The sequence below is a fragment of the Antechinus flavipes genome, chromosome 3 (assembly GCF_016432865.1).
Source record: "Antechinus flavipes isolate AdamAnt ecotype Samford, QLD, Australia chromosome 3, AdamAnt_v2, whole genome shotgun sequence".
Lineage (NCBI taxonomy): Eukaryota > Metazoa > Chordata > Mammalia > Dasyuromorphia > Dasyuridae > Antechinus > Antechinus flavipes.
In genome coordinates, this window is record NC_067400.1 from 588,288,755 (window position 1) to 588,310,538 (window position 21,784).

At 42.1% G+C, this 21,784-nt stretch overlaps 1 protein-coding gene and 1 long non-coding RNA gene across 4 annotated transcripts in view; one reads left to right on the top strand and one right to left on the bottom strand.

Annotated features, from left to right (window-relative positions):
• Window positions 1-18,804, bottom strand: part of ARHGEF10L (Rho guanine nucleotide exchange factor 10 like) — a 221,426-nt gene extending 202,622 nt beyond the window's left edge. For 2 of the 3 annotated variants that reach the window (XM_051988404.1, XM_051988402.1), the window contains exon 1: window positions 18,395-18,803. The gene's annotated coding sequence lies outside the window, so the exon portion shown is untranslated. Of the gene's footprint in view, window positions 1-18,394 lie in introns of all 3 variants that reach the window. The other variant, XM_051988406.1, reaches the window with a different exon arrangement.
• Window positions 1-21,784, top strand: part of LOC127555806 (uncharacterized) — a 583,775-nt gene that overhangs the window by 164,925 nt on the left and 397,066 nt on the right. The window lies entirely within an intron of this gene.

The window sequence follows — 21,784 nt, forward strand, 5'->3', positions numbered from 1 at the left end:
CAGAATGTCAGAAACATTATAGAACTTAGAATATTCTTCAAGGTACCAAAGAACATAGAATAATGATGATAATAACAATACCAACTCATGAGGTAGGATAGCCTGGATTTGAATCCCTGACCCCTGAAGTCTCATTCTTTCCACCACATCCAGAATTAGAGATAACAAAAGAGGAGATGGAAAGTTTAAGATGTCCTAGGCCCTCCTGGCTGGACCTGGTTCATTCTGGGGCAGATCCAGGAAAGGTTCTGGGCCCTCTTTTTCAGAGATGCCCCAATTTTCCCTGGGCCTTTGTGCCATTCTTCTGCTACTCCCTCACCCCTCTTGCTGCAGACCCCACAAAGCATCCTTCACAAAGTAAGGAAGTCTCGGGTGCAACTTTTGCTCCATTTGGCCACATCCCAAGACAATGTTCTTGCCCGTGACTCCCCACCCAGCAAACCCCAAGAGCTAACTCAAGGACTCATATTTCACATGATGCTTAAATTGGTGGAAGCGTGTGACTCTTGGAGCCAAAGAGGGTGAGGGCCGAACTTTTTCATGAATTATTGTGGCCTTGATCTCGCTGATGGGAAAATGTGGACAGTTAATCAAAGGGGACAGACTTGATTTTATTTCTAAATCAAAAATATGCAAAGTGAACTCTGGACTCAGGATCTCTCCCGGGCACACACTGTGCTCGGTTGGGGGGCATTGCTAAGGCAGGAAACTCTCAGAGGAGCACAATCAGCACCAGGAAGGGCCTTCAGTTTATGCCCCACAGGGATCTGCTGAAGGGAGCAGAAGCATTTAACCTAGAGGAGACTCAGGGAAGAGTGAGATCAGGATATCATCGTTGATATCTTTTTTTTAATTCAGTAAAGATTTATTTTACATTCTTGCAAGAATGGGTGCCTAACAATGAGGAAACCAAATTATCACTCTTTGCTGATGATATGACAGTATACTTAGAGAACCCCAGAGATTCTACTAAAAAGTTATTAGAAATAATCCACACCTTTAGCAAAGTTGCAGGATATACAATAAACCCACAGAAGTCATCAGCATTCTTATATATCACTAACAAAACCCAACAGTTAAAAGTTACAAAGAGAAATTCCATTTAAAGTAACTACTGATTGTATAAAATATTTAGGAATCTATCTGCCAAGGGAAAATCAGAAACTTTATGAGCAAAACTACAAAACACTTTCCACACAAATTAAGTCTGATCTAACCAACTGGAAAAATATTAAATGCTCTTGGATTGGGTGAGCAAATATAATAAAGATGACAATACTACCTAAATTAATCTATTTATTTAGCGCTATACCAATCAGACTCCTGAAAAACTACTTTAATGAACTAGAAAAAATAACAACAAAGTTCATATGGAAAAACAAAAGGTCAAGAATTTCAAGGGAATTAATGAAAAAAAAATCAAATGAAGGTGGCCTAGCTGCACCAGATCTAAAATTATATTATAAAGCAGCAGTTACCAAAACCATTTGGTATTGGCTAAGAAACAGACTAGTTGATCAATGGAATAGATTAGGTTCAAAGGACAAAACAGCCAATAACTTTAATAATATAGTGTTTGACAAACCCAAAGATCCCAGTTTTTGGGATAAGAAGGCACTATTTGACAAAAATTGCTGGGAAAATTGGAAATTAGTATGGCAGAAACTAGGCATTGACCCACACTTAACACCATACACCAAGATAAGGTCAAAATGAGTTCATGACCTAGGCATAAAGAATGAGATTATAAATAAATTCAAAGAACATAGGATAGTTTACCTCTCAGACCTGGGGAAGAGGAAGGAATTTATAACCAAAGAAGAACTAGAGATCATTATTTATCACAAAATAGAAAATTTTGATTATATCAAATTGAAAAGTTTTTGTACAAACAAAACTAATGCAGACAAGATTAGAAGGAAAACAATAAACTGGGAAAACATTTTTACAATCAAAGGTTCTGATAAAGGCCTTATCTCCAAAATATATAGAGAATTGACTCTAATTTATAAGAAATCAAGCCATTCTCCAATTGATAAATGGTCAAAGGATATGAACAGACAATTCTCAGACGAAGAAATTGAAACTATTTCTAACCATATGAAAAGACACGCCAAGTCATTATTAATCAGAGAAATGCAAATTAAGACAACTTTGAGATACCATTACACACCTGTCAGACTGGCTAGAGTGACAGGGAAAGATAATGGGGAATGTTGGAGGGGATGTGGGAAAACTGGGACACTGATACATTGTTGGTGGAATTGTGAACACATCCAGCCATTCTGGAGAGCAATTTGGAACTATGCTCAAAAAGTTATCAAACTGTGCATACCCTTTGATCCAGCAGTGTTTCTACTGGGCTTATACCCCAAAGAGATACTAAAGAAAGGAAAGGGACCTGTATGTGCCAAAATGTTTGTGGCAGCTCTGTTTGTAGTGGCCAGAAGCTGGAAAATGAAAGGATGCCCATCAATTGGAGAATGGCTGGGTAAATTGTGGTATATGAACGTTATGGATTATTGTTCTTTAAGGAATGACCAGCAGGATGAATACAGAGAGGACTGGCGAGACTTACATGAACTGATGCTGAGTGAAATGAGCAGGACCAGGAGATCATTATATACCTCAACAATGATACTGTTTGAGGATGTATTCTGATGGAAGTGGATCTCTTCGATAAAGAGAGCCTTAATTGATCAAAGATGAACAGAAGCAGCTACACCCAGAGAAAGAACACTGGAAATGAATATAAACTGCTTGCATTTTTGTTTTTCTTCCCGGGTTATTTTTACCTTTTGAATCCAATTCTCCCTGTGCAACAAGAGAACTGTTCGGTTCTGCACACATATATTGTATCTAGAATACTCATTCAACATGTAAAGGACTGCTTGCCATCTGGGGGAAGGGGGGGAGGGAGGGAAGGGAAAAATCGGAACAGAAGTGAATGCAAGGGATAATGCTGTAAAAAACTACCCTGGCATGGGTTCTGTCAATAAAAAGTTATAATTATAGAAATAAATAAAAGAATGGGTGCCTAAGTCAGCAGACACACTTTTGAAGCTCCAAAAGCAGCATTTTGTTACCATTCTGAAGCACGAGTCCCTCCCTTAATTCCCCAATAACTGGATGTTACAGAAGTCACCCATTAGTTCTACTTTCCAGTTGTTCAATTGTAGCTTACTCCTGGTGACCTCCTTTGGAGCTTCCTTGACAAAGATACTGGAGTGTTTTGCCATTTCCTTCTCCAGTTGATTCAGGCAAACAGGAGTAAGTGACTTGTCCACCTTCACACTACTAAATAGCTGAAACGAGGTTCAGACTCGTTTTCTATTCTCCCATCCCATCTCCTGTCATCCAATAAATAAAAATAGCTTATATTTACATCAAATTGATATTTACATTGCATTTACAAACCACTTGAGTTGGCCCAATAAGAGAGGTAAGGGACTTAAAATGCAGCATGAGACACCACTTTGGGTAGGGAGAGGTAGAGATTTTTTTTTTTTTTTGCTCGACTATGCATATTTGTTACAATGATTTTTTGTTGTTGTTGTTTGTGTTGCTGAGGCAATTGGAGTTACGTGACTCGCCCAGGGTCACACAGCTAGGAAGTATTAAATGTCTGAGGCCAGATTTGAACTTGGGTCCTCCTGACTTCAGGGCTGGTGCTCTATCCACTGCTACTTAGCTGCCTTTAACAATGATTTTCTTTTTCGGAGTGCAGAATGGAGAGGTAGAAGGGAGAAAAAGTAAATGCTTTAAAAAATTTTTACTTATTTTTTCTTGACTCCTTAGCTCAGAACCATGGCTCTATGATCACTTTCAGCTCTAAGCAATTCTGCAGATAAGCAGCTTCACACACAAGACCCTGCCTGCCCTCGGAACCACAGAGGCAGGCCTGGCTCCCTGGGAGGTGACTGCCGATCAAACTCGGGAAGCCGGCAATGCTGAAAGGCAGCCACGTGGGAGGGATGCCCAAAGGTGATGAGTGGATAAAAGCTGCCAATAAATCCCCTCCCTTCTTGCTCACCATCTGTCTCCCCTCGCTCACCCCAGAGGCAGGATGGCTACTGATGTCTAGTTAACAGTCAGCAGAGCCACTCGAATCTGCTGGCCCAGCAAGGTGTGTGACCTTCAGCAATGAGCTTTATCTATCAGTTTCAGGTTCCCCTTCTGGAAACCATACAGAGACAAGTGTCCCTTGGATATACAGAAGGAGCCAGGGAGAAAAAAATAGCTTGGAAGAAATCTGAGGAAAAATGGGAAAAGTACTGATCAAGGGACCAGAGTTCAAATCTCATCTCAGGTGTGTCCTACCTGGGTGATCTTGGGTAAAACATTTTACTTCCCAGGGATTCACTTTCATCAGATGTAAAATTATGAGGTTGGAGTCTCAGGCCTCTGATATCCTTCTCTAGTTCTACATTGATCAGCCTTTGGCCCTCAGGGCTTAAATCCAGATCATCAGCTCTTAGTCCAGCTCTGGTATTGTCCTTCTAGGTTCTCTACTCACTGTTTGCCACTGGCCAAGGAGCAAGGGGCCTGAGTCCGGGAAGCTGGGGTGCTCTGGCCTCTGGCTCCAGATTTCATCGTGGGTCAAGTGAGAAGCATGGACCACATACCCTCTTAGGCTGCTTCTGATTTTCTGGTATCTCTTCCTAGAGCTTTCATTTTCCTATTTGTAAAGATTCTGGATTCTATGAACTCAATCTGCTTTCAGTCTTTATCCACAGGGATCCTACAGGGATTCTCTGAACCTCAGATTTTAGAATGTCAACTGATATGAGAATAACCAAAGTCAAAGATGGGAGGACTCTTAGAATATTATTAGAATATCAGGACTAACCTTAGAACACAGAATGTCAGAATTGGAGACACCTTAGAACATAGGACTCAGGTCTGGGAGGACCTTTAGAACACAAAATGTCAGTTTTGGGAGAGGCCTTAGAACACAAGATTATCAGACCTAAAGTGAAGATCCTAGTATCAGAAATTTTGATCTGGAAAACAGCTTAGAGACCATCTAATCCAGTCCCCTCATTTTACCCATGAGGAAAATGAGGAAATAATCATTTGCCCAAGATCACACAGTTACTTAGTGGCAAAACCAAGAACAGACACTTTTGTAACCTTGGTTTTCATATCTATAAAATAGGGATAAACATGTTTGCCCTACCTTTCTCACAAAGCAGTGGGCATTAGACATTATAGTTAAAGGGTTTTGCAAATTTTAAATTGCTATATAAATTTTAGTTTTTATTATTACTAGTATTAATGGTTATTTTAGTATTTACTAATATTTAGAATTAATTTAGTATTTAATAGTAGGTCACTAGGTCACTATTAATAGTATTATTACTAATAATACAATTACTTAGTATTATTTATTAGTATTTATTTAGTATTAATTTAGTATTTAGTATTACTAAACAAAAGATTAAATTAACAGACGAGACAGTTATAAATTGTTTTGCTGAATTCCCTGAAATTATTAGATCACAAAAACTCCAAATCTGGAGAGGTCCTCAGTGGCCACCTTAGTAGTCAGTCAAAAAAGAACCCCCCTACTCCATCATAACAAGTGATTCCCCTGCAGACCTTTGAGGAGAGGGACCCTGCCTCCCCCACCTCTGGAGATATGACATTCTACTTTGGACAGCTTTGATTGTTAGGAAGTTCTTGGCACAGAGCCTAAAGTGGCTTCTCAGAGACGTCCACACAATGCTAGGTTAGCAGTTTATTTATGTTTATCAGTTGTGTCTGAAAACAAAATCTAACTATGTACTTATGTGTAATAATTGCTTATTTGTTTTACTTGTTAAAAAGCTTAAATCACATTGGCAAGAGGCCCAGTTCATCCTATATATTCATACACTACTAGTAAACAGGCTTTCTCCCCAGGATGCCAAGTCTACTTAAGCCAGATACAGATAAGAGAGAGGGAATCAACTCCAACACGATTTCACTGATGTAATGGATTGTTAGGTGAGGAAAGTCCCTGTACCAAAGCAGATTAGCATCTTCTCTACTGCCCACAAATTTTAAGAGTCGCCACCGAGATTTGCCCAGGGGTCACATAGGTAGGTATCAGAGGCAGAATTTGAACTCAGGTTTTTTCTGGTGTTAAGGGCAGATGTATTCACTAGGTCACACTGCTTCTCACGCAAGTAAAATAAACTCATAAATATAAGATTAAGCAGAAGGCAGACAATAACAGCTCACATTCTAGAGAGTGTTTTAAAGTTTCTTAATAACAGCCCAAAGGGATAGGAAGTGCAAAATATAATCCCCATTTTACAGATGAGGAAACTGAGAAAGATTAGGTGACTTGCTAGTTAGTTTATATATGTAACAAATACAAGGTAGCTCAGGGAAGGAGGTCACTACAGCTGAAGTGATCACTATAGGCTTCCTGTAGAAGGTGCTGAGACTAGAATTCAAAAAACTAAATGGACTCTCAGTTGATCTTTGATAATGAGGTCCTGGGTACCTAGGAGAAGTTGGCAGAGGGAGCCAGAAGTACAGACAAAATTATTCCCTTTAAAGGAAGCAGCACTGATAGGGATCAGTTTAACCTTATAATCCCACTCTCTGTGGAAGTCATGGGTAGCCCCACTTTACGGTGTCGAGCCAGAAATCCAAGTTATATCAAAACCCTAAGGTTAAATTTCTCCTAAAAATCTGTCCATGACTCACAACTTTGCTGAACCCTTTTTGGGGTGATAGCCACCAGGATGCTACCTCATGGTATTTTTCCATTCCTCCTTCCTGTCCATGTGAGGTGATATGTCTGCTCTCATTTTACCCCACCCCCCAATGCTTCATGGTATCTTTCTCCTAACTCTTTTAGGGTGCTACATTCTTCTACGGATTAGTCTGCCAGCTAAGGACACACTCCAAACTCAAGGGGTGTTTCTTTTCTCCTGGTTAATTGTGAGGTCCATTAGGGAACTTGTCTCTTTCATTGTTAATTTTCACATAGTCTTCCAACTCTATTTCATATTTACCATTCCTGGTGTCTATTGTATCTCATGATTTTGCTGTAACTTCTCCTAAATAAATTTACCTTTTGCCAAAGAGAATGTCCATTGTGAACTCTTCAAGTGACCAAATCCCAACATTCGGTACTTAAACAACAATATCATCACTTGGTGCTAAACCCCCAAAACAAATCATTTGGAAGTAGGAATTGCTCCTAAACCACATCATTGACACTTTCTATTCTATAATTCTATGATCTCTCAATATTCAAACAACTCCACATTCCCAGGGTATCCAACACTTGGAATAACTAGGGGAATAAGAGGACCAAAGACAAGTTGAGAAGTGGAGAACTGATTAAGGATTCAAAATCTGGCTCAGGAATAAAGTTTAAAGAGGATAATCCAGTGCAACTAGGCTGGGTTTCCTTTTGTTCTTTGTCAACAAAGGCTTTGGACCCAAGTCTTTAGTAGATCCCTTTACAATGAGGGTGATTAAAGAGCTGGAACCCACTAAGGTTTCCCCTTGACCTTTGATCCATCTGCCAAAGAATGAATTTCTAGCTTCAAAAAAGCTTATGATTGGGGTGGGGGGGAAGCCCAGCTCAAAAACCACAAGATCCAAGAGTTCATCTTAGCTCTGCTCCTGAGACACCCCGGCAAATCTGAAGGTCCCTGACTTCCTTCAACTTCGGCTAAGGTGCCCCCTTTTACACGAGGCCTTTCCTGATCTCCCCAGCTGCTAGTCCCCAAAATAACCTTGTCTGGACTTTGGAAGTATTTTGTATATATGTGGCAGTATATGTAATACAGTGGACAGAAAGACACCCTTAAAGCAAGGGAGACTGGGAATCAAGTCCTGACTAATTTATTTCTGAGGTCTCCAACCTGGTTGTTCTCAAGACTTTTTCAGAGAAGGCAAATTATAATCCTAAAATTTGACTTTCTACTAAAACACTCCTCCCTTTTCTAACTAATATCTGGTCCCTAAGTGAGTGGACAGAGACACCCTCAAAATAAGTGAGACCAGGAATCAAGTGCTGATTAACTTACTTCTGAGGTCTCCAACCTGGTTGTTCTCAAGACTTTTTCAGAGAGCGAGCAAAGGGTCTAAATTATTTTTGTCATAATACTAAAATTTGACTTTCTACTAAAACACTCCTCCCTTTTCTAACTACGTATCTGATCCCTAAGTGAGACCAGATTTCCTTCATAAGCTTCGTAAGCCAAAATCACATATTCCAACAGACTGAATGCAGAAGCAGATAGGAAAATCCAGATGTCTTCTATTAAAGCAGAGACTACTAATAGATTTCCAAAAACATGTAAACTAAACCACTCTCCTCACTAATTATTTTTTGTTGTGGAAAATAATAACAAATTAACATTTTTACAACACTTACCGAATGCCAACACTTTGCGATTATTACCTCATTTGATCCTTACAACAATCAGGGGAGGTAGGTGCTATTATTATCCCCATTTTACAGATGAGGAAATTGAAATTAAATACCTTACCTAAGGTCACTCATCTAAAATTCATCTGTGGCTGGATTTGAACTCATATCATTCTAATTCTGAACTCCATGTCAAATTTAAAAGATCATTATTGTTGTTTTTATTGTTGTTGTTGAATTAATAAATATTTTAAATATTATTATTTTGCATTTCTAATATAGTAAATATCGTAGCTATAAACTTTGGGGTCATGTAATGGAATACTGAGACCAAAAAGTTTGCTGCTCTAGGCCAAACTTCTCAAATGTGAATCACAATCCCAAAACTGAATGTGGGAGTCAAAAAAATGATGATTTATTATCAACAAATATATAAATATGTTATATATATAAAACAAATGATATATAACTATAAATGATATACCATAAATGATATGTAACCAGAGTTACATAAAAATTTCTCCTGTGAAAAAAAGTTGAGAGTGGAAAAAACTTAAGAAGCCCTGTTCTGATAACTCTATAACTCTATCAGGGGTCCTCAAACTATGGCCCATGGGCCAGATGCGGCAGCTGAGGACGTTTATCCCCCTCACCCAGGGCTATGAAGTTTCCTTATTTAAAGGCCCACAGAACAAAGGTTTTGTTTTTACTATGGTCCGGCCCTCCAACAGTCTGAGGCCCCCTATTTTAAAAGTTTGAGGACCCCTGCATGGTCAAGGAAGTATTACTCTGCATTGTGGGAGAGTCTTCCCCATACCACTAAAATCAGAAGTCTGTTAATCACATCTCGAGGCTCATATGGTTTCTCCCAGTTGAATAAAAGCTCCTTGAAGGCAGGATTGTGTCACTTTTGCACCTCCAAAAAGCTTCATAAATGCGAGTTTACTAAAATCATTTCACTCTCGTGAGCTTGTTACTTCACATTTATGAGGGAAAAAAAGTGGGAATACAAATCCGCTCCAGGCTTACTGCTTGACCTTTCTCTTAAGATCTTTAAAAATGAATTTAACATCTTGTTTCAATCATTAAAAAATAAATATTTGGGAGGGGCTGGAGGGGGGAAGGGAATTTGGAATTTCACACTAAAAAAATGGATGTTATGGGGTTTTTTCCACTTCAATATCAAAGCCAGGGGTGTTATCATAGGGTTGTTCCCAAGGGACAAGCTAGCAATATAGATTGTTTTGAATAAAGAGGAGGAATATTTTTCTCTGTAATTGTGACTCAAGTTAGAACTCACTAAGTGCATGAAAAAAAGCTGAGGTGCAATGAAATCATAGGAGTCATAGAGAGAAGGGGTCTCAGATAAACCCCAAATCTAAATCCCTCATTTTATAGCTTCCCCAAAATGCAGCTGCCTGACATCACAAAGGTGCTTAAGTTCCAGAAGCAGGAATGGGATGGTCACCATCTTTCAGCTCCTGAAGCTGGAGCTCCTTCCATTGTACCCCACCATCTCTCAGAAAAGAGAAAGGCCATTTGAAGCTGAGGTGAGGGAGAGAGATCAGGGAGGAGAAAGGAAGATGTAAGTTGGGTGGGGTCTGGGAGTCATTAAAGGTTTCTGAGCAGGATTATGAGGAGGTCCCCTCGGGAAGATGACTTGGGCAGGTGTATGCAGGACAGATTGGAATAGATGCAGGAGGAAGCTATTCTGGTCACCCAGGCAAGAGGTGATGATGGATTGTCTTAGGGAGGGAGCAGGGCAAAGAAAAGTAGGTGTCAGAGAGAAGGGACAGAATTTAGGGACCCTGGAGAGTCAGAGACCACTCACTCCCCCACCTCTTGTACTCCCTACCCCAAACAAACCAACAGGAAGGCCCTTCTCTTTCAAGTCCTATGGTCACAGTTTGGGTTCTGACTGACTCAGATTGACTCCAAATAGCAGTCATTTCTGTTTCTCCCAGAAATCCTAAAGGTCTTCCCTCTCCCAGAAGCATTTGTTTATTTATTTCAATTTTTTTTTACTAGATGAAAAAGGAGATTCTTTGCCTCAGTTGCCACCCAGCGTTAATCATTAAATGGGTGCCGTCTCAGCCCCACTGGGACTTCTTTTAGACCTCAACTTACAAAGGCCAGGGTCTCCCACTGCATCCAGGAATCAGAATCCTCTGGTTCCCCTGATCTCTGTCTGGCCACTGGTCCCAGACGGCTCTGGAGGGGAAAGTGAGGCAGGTGCCCTTGCCCAGCCCTCCCTCCCTTCAAACCAATTCACTTGCATGTCCCAGCATCCTCTCCCTGATGTCACAGTCTTAGTCACAGTATTCCCCTTACCTGGAATGCTCTCTACTCTCTCTCTGCCTATGGAAAGCTTCAGGTAATAATTGCCAGTTACCTTGTGTTCCTCCATTTCAATCCATCCTACATGAGTCAAGAGGAAAGCGTTCTAGTGACTCCCAGTTGTCTCTAGCATAAAATACAGACTTTTGTTTGGCATTCAAGACCCTCCCTGGTATGGCTCAAATCATTCTTCCTGGCCTAATTTCACATTACCTCCTTTCCTTTAGAACTCTCTAAGTGCATGAATAAAAAGTTGAGGTGTAATGAAATCATAGGAGTCGTAGAGAGAATTACACCCTGCGTTCCAGCCAAACCGAACTGCAAGCCATGTTCCTCTCCTCCTTCTCTCCTCTTCCTTACCTCCAATCCATTCCCACAAGCCACCCTCTCGTGTCTTGAACTCTCCTCAGTTAAAACCATCCAATCCTAGGGTCATAAATTTAGGCCTGGATGGAGCTCAGTGGCCACCTGCTGCCAGCCCCAACGAGGAGCCAGGTGAGGGAGAGACTTGCCCACCATCACACAGGTGGAAAAAGAAACCGAGGGAATTTGAACTCATTTGAATCCCTTTGATTCCAAATCCATTGTTTCCCAAACCCATTCAAAGCCCAGCTTAGATAACACTTTTCAAGCCTTGGCTAAAAGTGATCTCTCCCTCCGTAAGGCAAATGTAATTAAGTGACTTGCTGAGGATCACATAGCTAGTAAACATCTGAGGCGAATTTGAACTCAGGTCTTCCTGACTCCAGGATTCCTAGATTTCTTCATCAGAATTTTCCCTCCTCTTCAGCCTATTATAGCTCCTTTATACACAATTGTCTCCTCCAAGAATGTGAGTTCCTCTGGGGAAGGGACTGGCTTTGCCTTCTTTGTATTCCCAGAACTTAACCCCATGAGCACACAGTAGGCTCTTAATAAATGCTTGTTGATTGATTGGCCGAGTTTATTTTGTACATGGCTGATCCTACATATGAAATTCTGTCTTCCCTTAGAGGAGCAACCATATCATCTTTCATCTTTATAATTCTTGCACCCAAGAGCATGGAACATACCAGGTGCTTAATAAGGGTTTATGGATTTAAAAGGAATTGAATTCATTAGTAAGGAATAATGGAAAAGTAGGCCAGAGACAAACTGTTGGAAGAACCTTTTAAGCCAGGCCGAGGCCTTCAATACCTTTGCCCCCAAGTCTGAATAAAATATCTAACTAGTAAGAGTTCCATTATGTAAATGAACAAGGTCTTGCCCTAGACCATCTGTCAATAGGTAGGGACAAGTCCACATTTTCAGAAGGTGATTTCTCTCCTTCCCTCTTCTGCCTTTTTCCTCCTCCTCTCCTTTAAGGATTATCTTTTCTCATTAGAATTATAAATTCCTTAAGGGCAAATAATATCTTTATTTTGGCTTATATTTATATTCCCAGCACTATGATGGTACATAGTAAGATTTAATAGATTATCAATCTGTTTCCCCCCCTCCTCTCCCTCTCCTTCTCCCTTTCCTTTTCCCTTTCCCTTCCACTCTCCCCCTCCTCCTTCCCTCTTTCTTTCTTTGTCTGGCTACCTATTTATTTAATCCTCTACTCTAACACTGAATTCTGGTGAATGAATTAGACCCATCCAGGTTTATATGCAAGCCCAACATTTTATTTTATAAGCCCCATTCATGATCTCTCCTCTTTAGCACTTTTGGATTCAGTTGCTTGAACCACTATTTTAATAACTCTATGCTTGTCTTTTTTCAATAGATTAATTTTCTTTTCATAATTTTCTTGGGTTGCTTTTTTCCCCTAATTTTTCCTCTACCTCTTTTATTTGATTTTTTAAATTCTTTTTTATAGTCTTCAAATAACTTTTGGGGGCTTATGATCATTTGATGTTATTCTTAGGTTTAGGAGTAGCTTTTGGGAGGGCAGATAGGTATTGCAGTGAATAAAGCACCAGCCCTGAAGTCAGGAGGACCTGAGTTCAAATTTAGCCTCATACACTTAACACTTCCTTCCTGTTGTGACCCTGGGCAAGTCACTTATAATCCCAATTGGAAGGAGTAGCTTTTTTTAACCTATCTTCTGCTGAATATGAACCCAGATCTACTTTTCCACCAAAATAACTATATATAGCCAGGCTCTTTTTTCCTTTGCTTATTCATTTTTATTTTGCTTTGTTTTATTTTAGCAGTTTATTACTGTAATCAGATTGAATGAAAAAAATGAAGTTGAGGTATTTGTAACAAAAATAAGCAGAACTCAGTGGAAAATTCAGTATAAAAGATCCAGAAGAAATATAAGGAAATCATTAAAGATTAATTATAAGACACTCTCATTAAGGTCACACTGTTCATATATATGAAAATAATATACATATGTGGAATTATATATATTATATATATGAAAATGTTATCCATATTTTTAAACTGTCATTATTACTAAAATGGTTTGTAAAAAAGGTTAGGGCCAAGAGAAAGGGGGTAAAGAGGTAAAAAGAAAAAACTCCCTGCATGTCTAACAATTTCCCACTCTCCATCCATCCAGGTTTATTTACTCCCGATTTTCCTCAAATCCTATCTTTCTAAAAGCCCAAGCAAAGTAGGGAAGAAAGCTGACTCCTTCCATATTCTGTCACCCAAGTCCAGTGGCTGCCAAATCAAGATATACAAAATGTAAGAAGTAGAAATCACCCTCAGTCAGATAACAAGTAACTGAAAATATAAAGGAGATTGGGTTAGGGGACCGGGTCTATTCTGACTCCTTGAAAACACAGAGTTGGAAGGTGATGGGAGAGATTTTAGAAGATGTCAGATTTATGAAGGAAGTCTAGAACATAAAATGTCAAAGATGGGAGCAACCTTAGAACATAGAATGTCAGAAATAAAAAACATCTGCCATAACATATCAGAGCTAGAAATGAAGCTTCAAACATAGAATATTAGAGCTGAGAAAAAGGTAGGGACCAGAGCCTTGTGGAAAAGGGGCTCCAAAGCTGACCCTTAAAGGAAGACAAAGATTTTAAGAGAAAGAGGAGGGAGGGGAATAGAGGACAGGCAGGAGATGGAGCGGAGAATCTGAAATGCAGTATAGAATACCACTCTGGAAAATGGAATTTTATGGGTATCCATCTTCTCTCCCACTGCCTTCTCTTGAGGGCAGGAGTTGTGACAGACCTTTCTGTACCTCAGACCAGCTTTCCATGCATAGAAAACAATAAATAGTCATTAAATGAATGTGATCTAAAAAAAATCAAATCTAAACAGAAATGTCTGGAAATTAGAGCATTTTGAGTTGAGTACCACACAACCACCTGTAGGAGACACAGCCATTTCTAGGAGATAAGATGCTTGAGTTCTACTTCCCGTTCTACCATATCTGTATTGTATGACTTTGGACACTTAATTTCATTTTGACGACCCTCAGTTTCCCCATTTGTAAAGTGCGTGTAATACACTAACTTTGCCTGCCTGCCATAGAGAGAGTGAGAAGATTCAAATAAATCTATTAGGTATTTATTTCTTCCCACTTTTTAATCAAGTGCCCCTACCAAAAATGTTCCCCCCTGGTTTGCCTGACTAGGGAAAGGAGAGATTTTCCCAGTGGCTCCTGCCCCGTTGCTACTATGTGTGCCTGGATTGGGATTAGGTTATAACTGCCCTATGATGTCCAGGTTCACATGGGAGTAATGTGGAAGCTTGCAGAGCTGTGGGAGGAGGCGAAGGGAGGAGTGTTGGGCTGTAATGATAAAGGGTAGGAATATGTGTGATGGAGACAAGCTGAGGATGAGATAAGACCCATCTTCTCATGTTGTGATTGGTTAAACTCTTATTCCTTGGGGCAGGAAGATCAAAGCCCTGTCTTATTAGGGTCATAACATGTCCCCTATTTGGGACACTACTGGTGTAGACTCTGACAACAGCCTCCTAACTTATTGTCCAGTTTAACCTATTCCTCTTCTCTATGATTCCTAAATAATCTTCCTAAACTGCGACTGTGATCGTGTTATAACAACTCAAAAATCCCTTAGGGATCCCCACTTTTTACTGAAGAGAGAGTACCTACTTCTGACCCTGGCGATCAAGGCCCTTCACAATCAAGTGCCAACTCATCCAGCTTCATCCCCTTGCTCTTTTGCCATCCTTCATGACTGAAAACAAAACAAAAATCAACTCATCTTCCAATCTCATCCTGCCATCTCCTCTCTCATCTATACTTCCGGTCACACATCCCCTCTGCCTGGAAATCCCCTCCCTCCTCACTCCCAACTGTTGAAATCCTTTCCCTTCCTTTCATTTTTTTCTTTGATTGGTTTAGAAAACTACTAAAGAGAACTTTTCTCTGCCCAAACAAACCAATACCTATTCTCTGACTTAGAGAATTACCTGTGATAACTGAAAGGTTAATAACCCCATCAAACAACAGACATATATTAAACACTTACTATATACCCAGGGCTATCGAGGATACAAAGAAAAAGTGGCTCACTCCAGGTTACTCAGCCAGTCTGTGTCAGCCGTGGGACCTGATCCCAGATAGTCTAAAATCCAAGTCCAGTTCTCTTTTCATTTCTTCCAGGAAATCTTCCTTGGCAGTCCTTTCCCTTCCCCCAATAAAAATGATCACTGCTTCTTTCCTCATACTATTGCCAAAGTATATAGGAAGACTATAAGATACCAGGAGATCACGATTCCCCTTTTCTACTTATATCATTCTTTTATGTGTTACAGATTATCTGTATATTTGTTCTTTTCCCTCCTACTTTCCCATTAAAAGATCTAGCCATCTAGAGATCTAACTCCCTAATTTTACAGATGAGGAAACTGAGGTCCAGGAACATTAAAAGGTAGGGATCAGATCCTCTGAGTGCAAATTCAGCACTTTTTCTAGTATACCTAGATGGTAAGCTACTTGAGGGAACAATTTAGGTTATCTTAGTCTTCATATCCCTAATCCAAATACAAAAATAGGTAAAGGTGGGGCTGCTAGATGATACAGTGGATAGAACACTAGAAGACCTGAGTTCAACAGACAAGTCAGTTAATCCCAAATGCTTTAAAAAAAAATTAGGCAAAGGCTACATGACCTTGGTGTGATCCTTTTGAAAAAAGTAGGGGCTCTGGAGTCTGAAAGCACCCAGATTCACATCTAATCTCTGCCATTGCCGGAGTGATTTTAGGCAAACTACATAATGACCTGTGGGTACAGGATCTTCAATTCTAAATTGAGGAGGTTGACTCTAAGGGCCCTTCCAGGTCTATCTCAGTGAACCTACAATCTGGAGAACTCCCTCCATCAATGCAAACTGCAATCTATGACAGTGAAATCCTAGTCAATTAGGAACAGAGATACTAAGCAATTGACCCAAGATCACACAGCTAAAAATGTCAAAGGCATATTCTTCCTGACTCTTTAAGCTTTAACATGCTTTCTGGAATACACAGCAGGTACTTAATAAATATTTATTCTATTGAATTGTTTGCTAAACAATACAGATGGAGTGCTCTATAACTTTCAAGAATGGTCCAAAGCTTGAAACACAGGACTGCAAGAATTTTTTAGCTAACTGAGAAACAGCATGGTAAAGAGGAAGGAGGACAAAAAGTAGAGTCCCCAAGGTCTGAGTTCAAGTCCTTCCTCAGGTACATTTATCAGCTGTGAGATCCTAGACAAGTCATTTATTCTCTTTAAACTTTGATCTCCCCATCTCTAAAATGAGTAGGTTGGAGTGGATGGCCTCCTAAAATCCCAGCTGGCCCTAAATCCTATGAGTAATCTTATCCCCCTTCCCTCAGGATATTACCCAGGAATTTCTGTATTTCCACCAAAAGGCTTATTCAGTTAAGGTTTCAGAACAGGGGCAGAGCACCTTTCCCGGAGAAACATTAGTTGAGTTGTATCTCTGGAGAAGGGTTTCATCTCTCCAAAATGATACAAAGGATTTAAAGCTTAAAGAAAACATGGAAATCATATTATTTTACAGGAAAGGAAACTGAGGCCCAGAGAAGGAAATGCTTTGGCCAGATTCAGCAGAGCCAGAGTATAAATTCTGCTCTTCTTCTTTCTATCCAGAACCCCTTCCATTATCCCACAAAAGCTGCTTCCAAGCCCAAACACTCCCATCTCTCACAGACACAGGTTAAGGAAACCACAAGGAAACTACAACTTTGTTAATATTCCTCTCAAACAAGAGTCAGGAGAAATAGAGGGTCTTGGAGCTAAAGCTGAACGATGTTATCTAGAACAGGAGTTCTTAATTTGGGGTGCATTAATTCCAGTAGAAAAATTCTAACTTTATTTCAACATAATTCATTCCTATTATAGTCTGTGTGATTTAAATTATTCATTTCCTCAAATGATTCTGAGAGGAGATTTATAGGCTTCACCAGACTGCCCAAGACGTGCAGCAGGACACAGAGTTAAGATATCCTGTTCTACTGGGCAAGTCACTTAATCCCAATTGCCTCAGAAAAAAAAAAAAAAAAGTCCTGTTCTAATCCAACCTCCTGATTTACAGAGAAATGAAATTATTTTTCCCCAAGGTCACCCCAATAGAATCCAGGTCCCCCAACTCCACGCACAGAGCTCTTGCTTGGATAAACCCCAGATTCACCAAGTCTCTTCCCCTGCCCAGCTTTTCTGGGGAAACCTCTATGACTAGGGTTCTGTCTAGCACCAGGTGGGTGACCTTGGAGGAGTCACTGAGCCTGTACCCACCCCTCCAAAATAAGACCCACAACTGCCCCCCTCCCCAAACAGAGGTTCTGAAGTTCCGTGAGCAGATACCTGGCAGGTGTTTTGAGTTCCTGTTTCTACAAATGAAAGGTTTCTTCAATAGCCCACCTTAAGTTTAGTTTTCTTTTCCTTAAAGTACTGACCCGAAGCTACAAATATATACACATATATCAATAGGATGTATCTTCTCTCCCAGAGACCAGGACCTTCCTATCTCCTCGGCCCTGCACAAAAGACCAGAAAGAAATACCATGGGCCAGGCGGGTCTCAGTTTGCCCCGGTTCCCACCCTGAGAAAACGCCCCCACAGTTAGGGACTTTTGTGCCCGGGAGGAGGGAAGGAGAGCTGGGTTGCCAGCCTCACGGCACCGAGCCTTCTGTCCGGCATTAGCACAGGAAAAGCCAGGACCCCGGCCCCTGCCCCCGCCCCCGCCCTTCCTTTTTCTCATTCCCGAGTCGGGGAGATTCTCAGAGGGGAGCAGAGCCCCTCGTCTCCCGCCTCAGCTCTGAGGGGCTAGGGCTGAGAAAGGCCGGGAAGGACAATAGGAGAAGATGGTTCCCTGGATTCAGGAGGAAGGACGGGGATGGGGAGGGTCTGTCTGCCCCCGAGAGACCGAACGCGAAGGGGGAAGGGTCCGCTCCCAATCTATTTGTTTCCCCCACTAGACCGCCCCTCACACACACAGAAGCACCGTACTCTGACACGGGCTGTACACAAACAGGGACACCCGACACCCGACCTGACAGGTCGCTCGGGCAATCCACAGAGCGGCTCCTCCTGGACCCGGACTCGGACACACAGCTGCGCCCCGACACGCAGCCACACGCCCCGGGTCACCCCCCCCCCCGGCTCCGAACACCGCGCTCCCAGGTACACACCCCAGACCCCCTCGGAGCCGGTCCCTCCCTCCGCCCCCGGGAGAGCCCGTCAGCCCAGGGAGCGCGGCCCCCCTCACTTACCCTGGTCTCCCCGCTTGGCGGGCTCTTTGTGGTGCGGCGGCAGGGGGATCACAAAGGCGCTAGGGGCAGGAGCCGGGCCCGGGCTGGGGCCGGCGCTGGGGTTGGGGCTGGGGCCAGGCCAAGGGCAGCGCTCGGTGCCCATACCCGGCCGGCCCGGGCCGTGCGCGGAGCCTCCTGCTCTAAGTCTCCTCTCCGGAGCCCATAGCACCGGAGCCTCCCGCAGCCCTGGGCCAGCCTTGACCAGCCCTGACCAGCCCCGCCCTGCTTTGCGCTGTCCCTCCCGGCCCGGATCTCCCCGGCTCGGATCGGTTTCGGCTCTCCTCCGGCCCCAGTCCCGAGCCCGGCTCTGCAGTCGTTCCGCTCCGCTCTCCGGCCCCTTCCACCAGTGATCCGGGCAGCCCGGCCCTGCAGCGGGCCCGGCTGGACCCGAAGCCCTCCCGCCCTCCCAGGCTCCCCGTCCCGCCCCGCCCCGCCTCTCAGCCAATGGGAGAGTCCCCAGCTTTCCCCCCGCCCCCCACACTCCCTCCTCGCGCGCGGCCAGAGGGCTGCGGGAGCTCCGGGTCTCGGACACAACCGAATGCTCAGCTGCCGCGCTGTCCAAGGCCCCGGATCGGAAACCTCCCGGGCGCCTCCCCTTGCCCCCGCCAGTCCTCCCGGATCTCACCCCAGGGATTCGGCCCGGAGCGCCTCCCAAAGTAGGAGCCAAGTTGAGAGATGCTCCAGGAGGGATGGACGCCTGGAGAGTCTCGGGGCCCTGCCCGGGGGGCCGGGCTCTGCCCCAGGCCCAGCCAGTGTCTCCGGGGCCGGAGCTGAACCCCAGCTCTTCCCAGCTGGAAGGCCTCAGACCCCAGCGATAACCCGGCCCCACCCCATCCGTCTCCCAGGCCCCCATCCCCCTGAAGTTCCTCCCCAAGGTCACCCAGCAATTACAGAGCAAACTGGGATCCTTCCAGGGCCTTTCCCACCACATTAGGCTCCATCACTTAACCCCTTGTGGCCAGGGCTGCAATAAAAGATTAGATGCTCTTCCTTCCTTTGCCCCGTCGGAGACCTTGAGAGGAGCTGGGAATTGAAGAGACCCCCTTGCCTCACACTTCAGTGCCTGAGCTTCCCAGACACGCACATCACCCTTCCAGCTCCAAATCCAACGTCCTCAGAGTCCGTCCTCGGCTGTTTGATTTGGGGTCAGAAGACCAGAGTTAAAATTCCTTCTCTGGGACTGATCATGATCACTTTTCCTCTCTGGGCCTCAATTTCCTTCTCTGTAAAATGGGGATGGGGTGGAATTGAGCTCGATGAATCTTTAAGTACATCTAGTCTTTCTTCTAGTTTCCTTTTACAGAGGAAGAAACTGGCCCCCAAAATTTAAGTACATTGTCCAAGATCACACAGGAAACAAGTCTGGAATTGAATTCAGGTCCTCTGAATGCAAATCAGTCCTGTTTCTTCCGTACAAGGATACATCTAATGAGCTTTGAAGTCGGTTGTAGTTTTGAATCCACTGGGATTCTGGGAGGAAAAAAATACAAGGATTTTACCGAGGAAGAAACTTAGACCCAGAGAAGTGACTTAACTGTGGATTTACAAAGAGTCAACGCCAAAGCCAAGACAAGAACCTCCTGGGGTTCCTATACCACTTACTTTTCTGATCAACCAATCAGCAAACATTCACCAAGTGCCAGTTATGTTCCAGACATTGTTAGATGCTGAGAATAAAAAGAGAAAACCAAATATTTTCTGCTTTCAAAGAGCTTACACTCTGAGCAGAACCAGGGAAACACAGTACACAAGAATAGCAAGATTGTACAATGATCAACTATAACAGACTTATCTCTTCTCAGCAATACAGTGATCCAATAAACTTTGAGTAGAAAATGCCATTCATATCCAGAGAAAGAGGTACAGAGACTGAATGGGGATGGAAACATCCTATTTTCACTTTTTTTGTTTTGTTTTGTTTTTCCCTTTTATGTTGATTTTTCTTTCCCAACTTGATTCACATAGAAACATATTAAAAATGTATGTATGGAATTAAGGAGGGAAGGAAGGGAAGGAAGGAGAAAAAAAATTTGGAATTCAAAATCTTACAAAAATGAATGTTGAAAACGCTCTTTACATGTAATTGAAAAAATAATGTACTATTAAAATACATTTTTAAAAAATTTAAAGGAGCTTATACTCTGTTATGCTAATTATTTCTTTCATCTTCAGTATGATAGGATGAAAGGTAAAAAGTAGATTTCAGGGGCCTCAGTCTGCTTCTGAGTCTGCCATTTACTTCCCACTTAGAATAGTGCTTAGGACCTAAAGTAGTTTGTAAACAATTTTATTCTCTTGATCTTGGTCAGGTGACCTGATCTCTTTGAGCCTCAGTTGCCTCATCTGAAAAATGAGAAGGTTGGAGGAAATGACCTCCAAGGCTCCTGCCACTTATAATGTATGATCTATAATCATAATATCTCCAACGGCATTTTCTAGCTAAAAACTTTGATTATTGACAAAGTAAAACCCAGAACAGAAAATGAATTGCTGAAGTCTCCTAGCTTCTAAATAGCAGACTAGAATTCCAGGCTAAGTCTTCATTCTCAGTCCATCTCTCTTTCCACTGTGTCCCATTAGATCTGTTTCTTCAGTATGAACCACCCCATATTCTTACTCCTCCATTTGCAAGGATTTAACCATCTCACTTCCCTCTTTTCCTTTCAAGCAACTTTTGCAAAGAAAGGAATGACCACATTAAAAATATGAAACACTAATAAGATGAGCTCACTCCGTCTCCAACTTCCATCTCTATAAAAACAGAAAAACTGATCCTATTCTTAAGGCTGATGGTCTACCGAGAACAAAGTTTATTTCAGACAGAGATCATTAATGCTATCTTTCAGAACTGATTTTGAAGATGAAATTAGCTAACAACTCTGTAAGAGTGCATAGTACAAGGATATACTGTGACATATTTAACATGTATAGGACTGCTTGCTATCTGGGGAAGGGGTGGAAGAAGGGAAGGAAAAAGTCGGAACAGAAGTGAGTGCAATTTTTGTTTTTCTTCCAGGATTATTTTTACCTTCTGAATCCAATTCTCCCTGTGCAACAAGAGAACTGTTCGGTTCTGCAAACATGTATTGTATCTAGGATATACTGCAACATATCTAACATATATAGGACTGCTTGCCATCTAGGGGAGGGGGTGGAGGGAGGGAGAGGAAAAATCGGAACAAAAGCGAGTGCAAGGAATAATGTTGTAAAAAAAAGTGCAATGGATAATGCCGTAAAGAAATTTTTTTCAAAATAAAAAAAATTTTTTAAAAGAATGCATAGTACATTATGTACATTTTGCAGATGAATTAACTGAGGCTTGAATAATGTGACTTGTCCATGATCACCTAG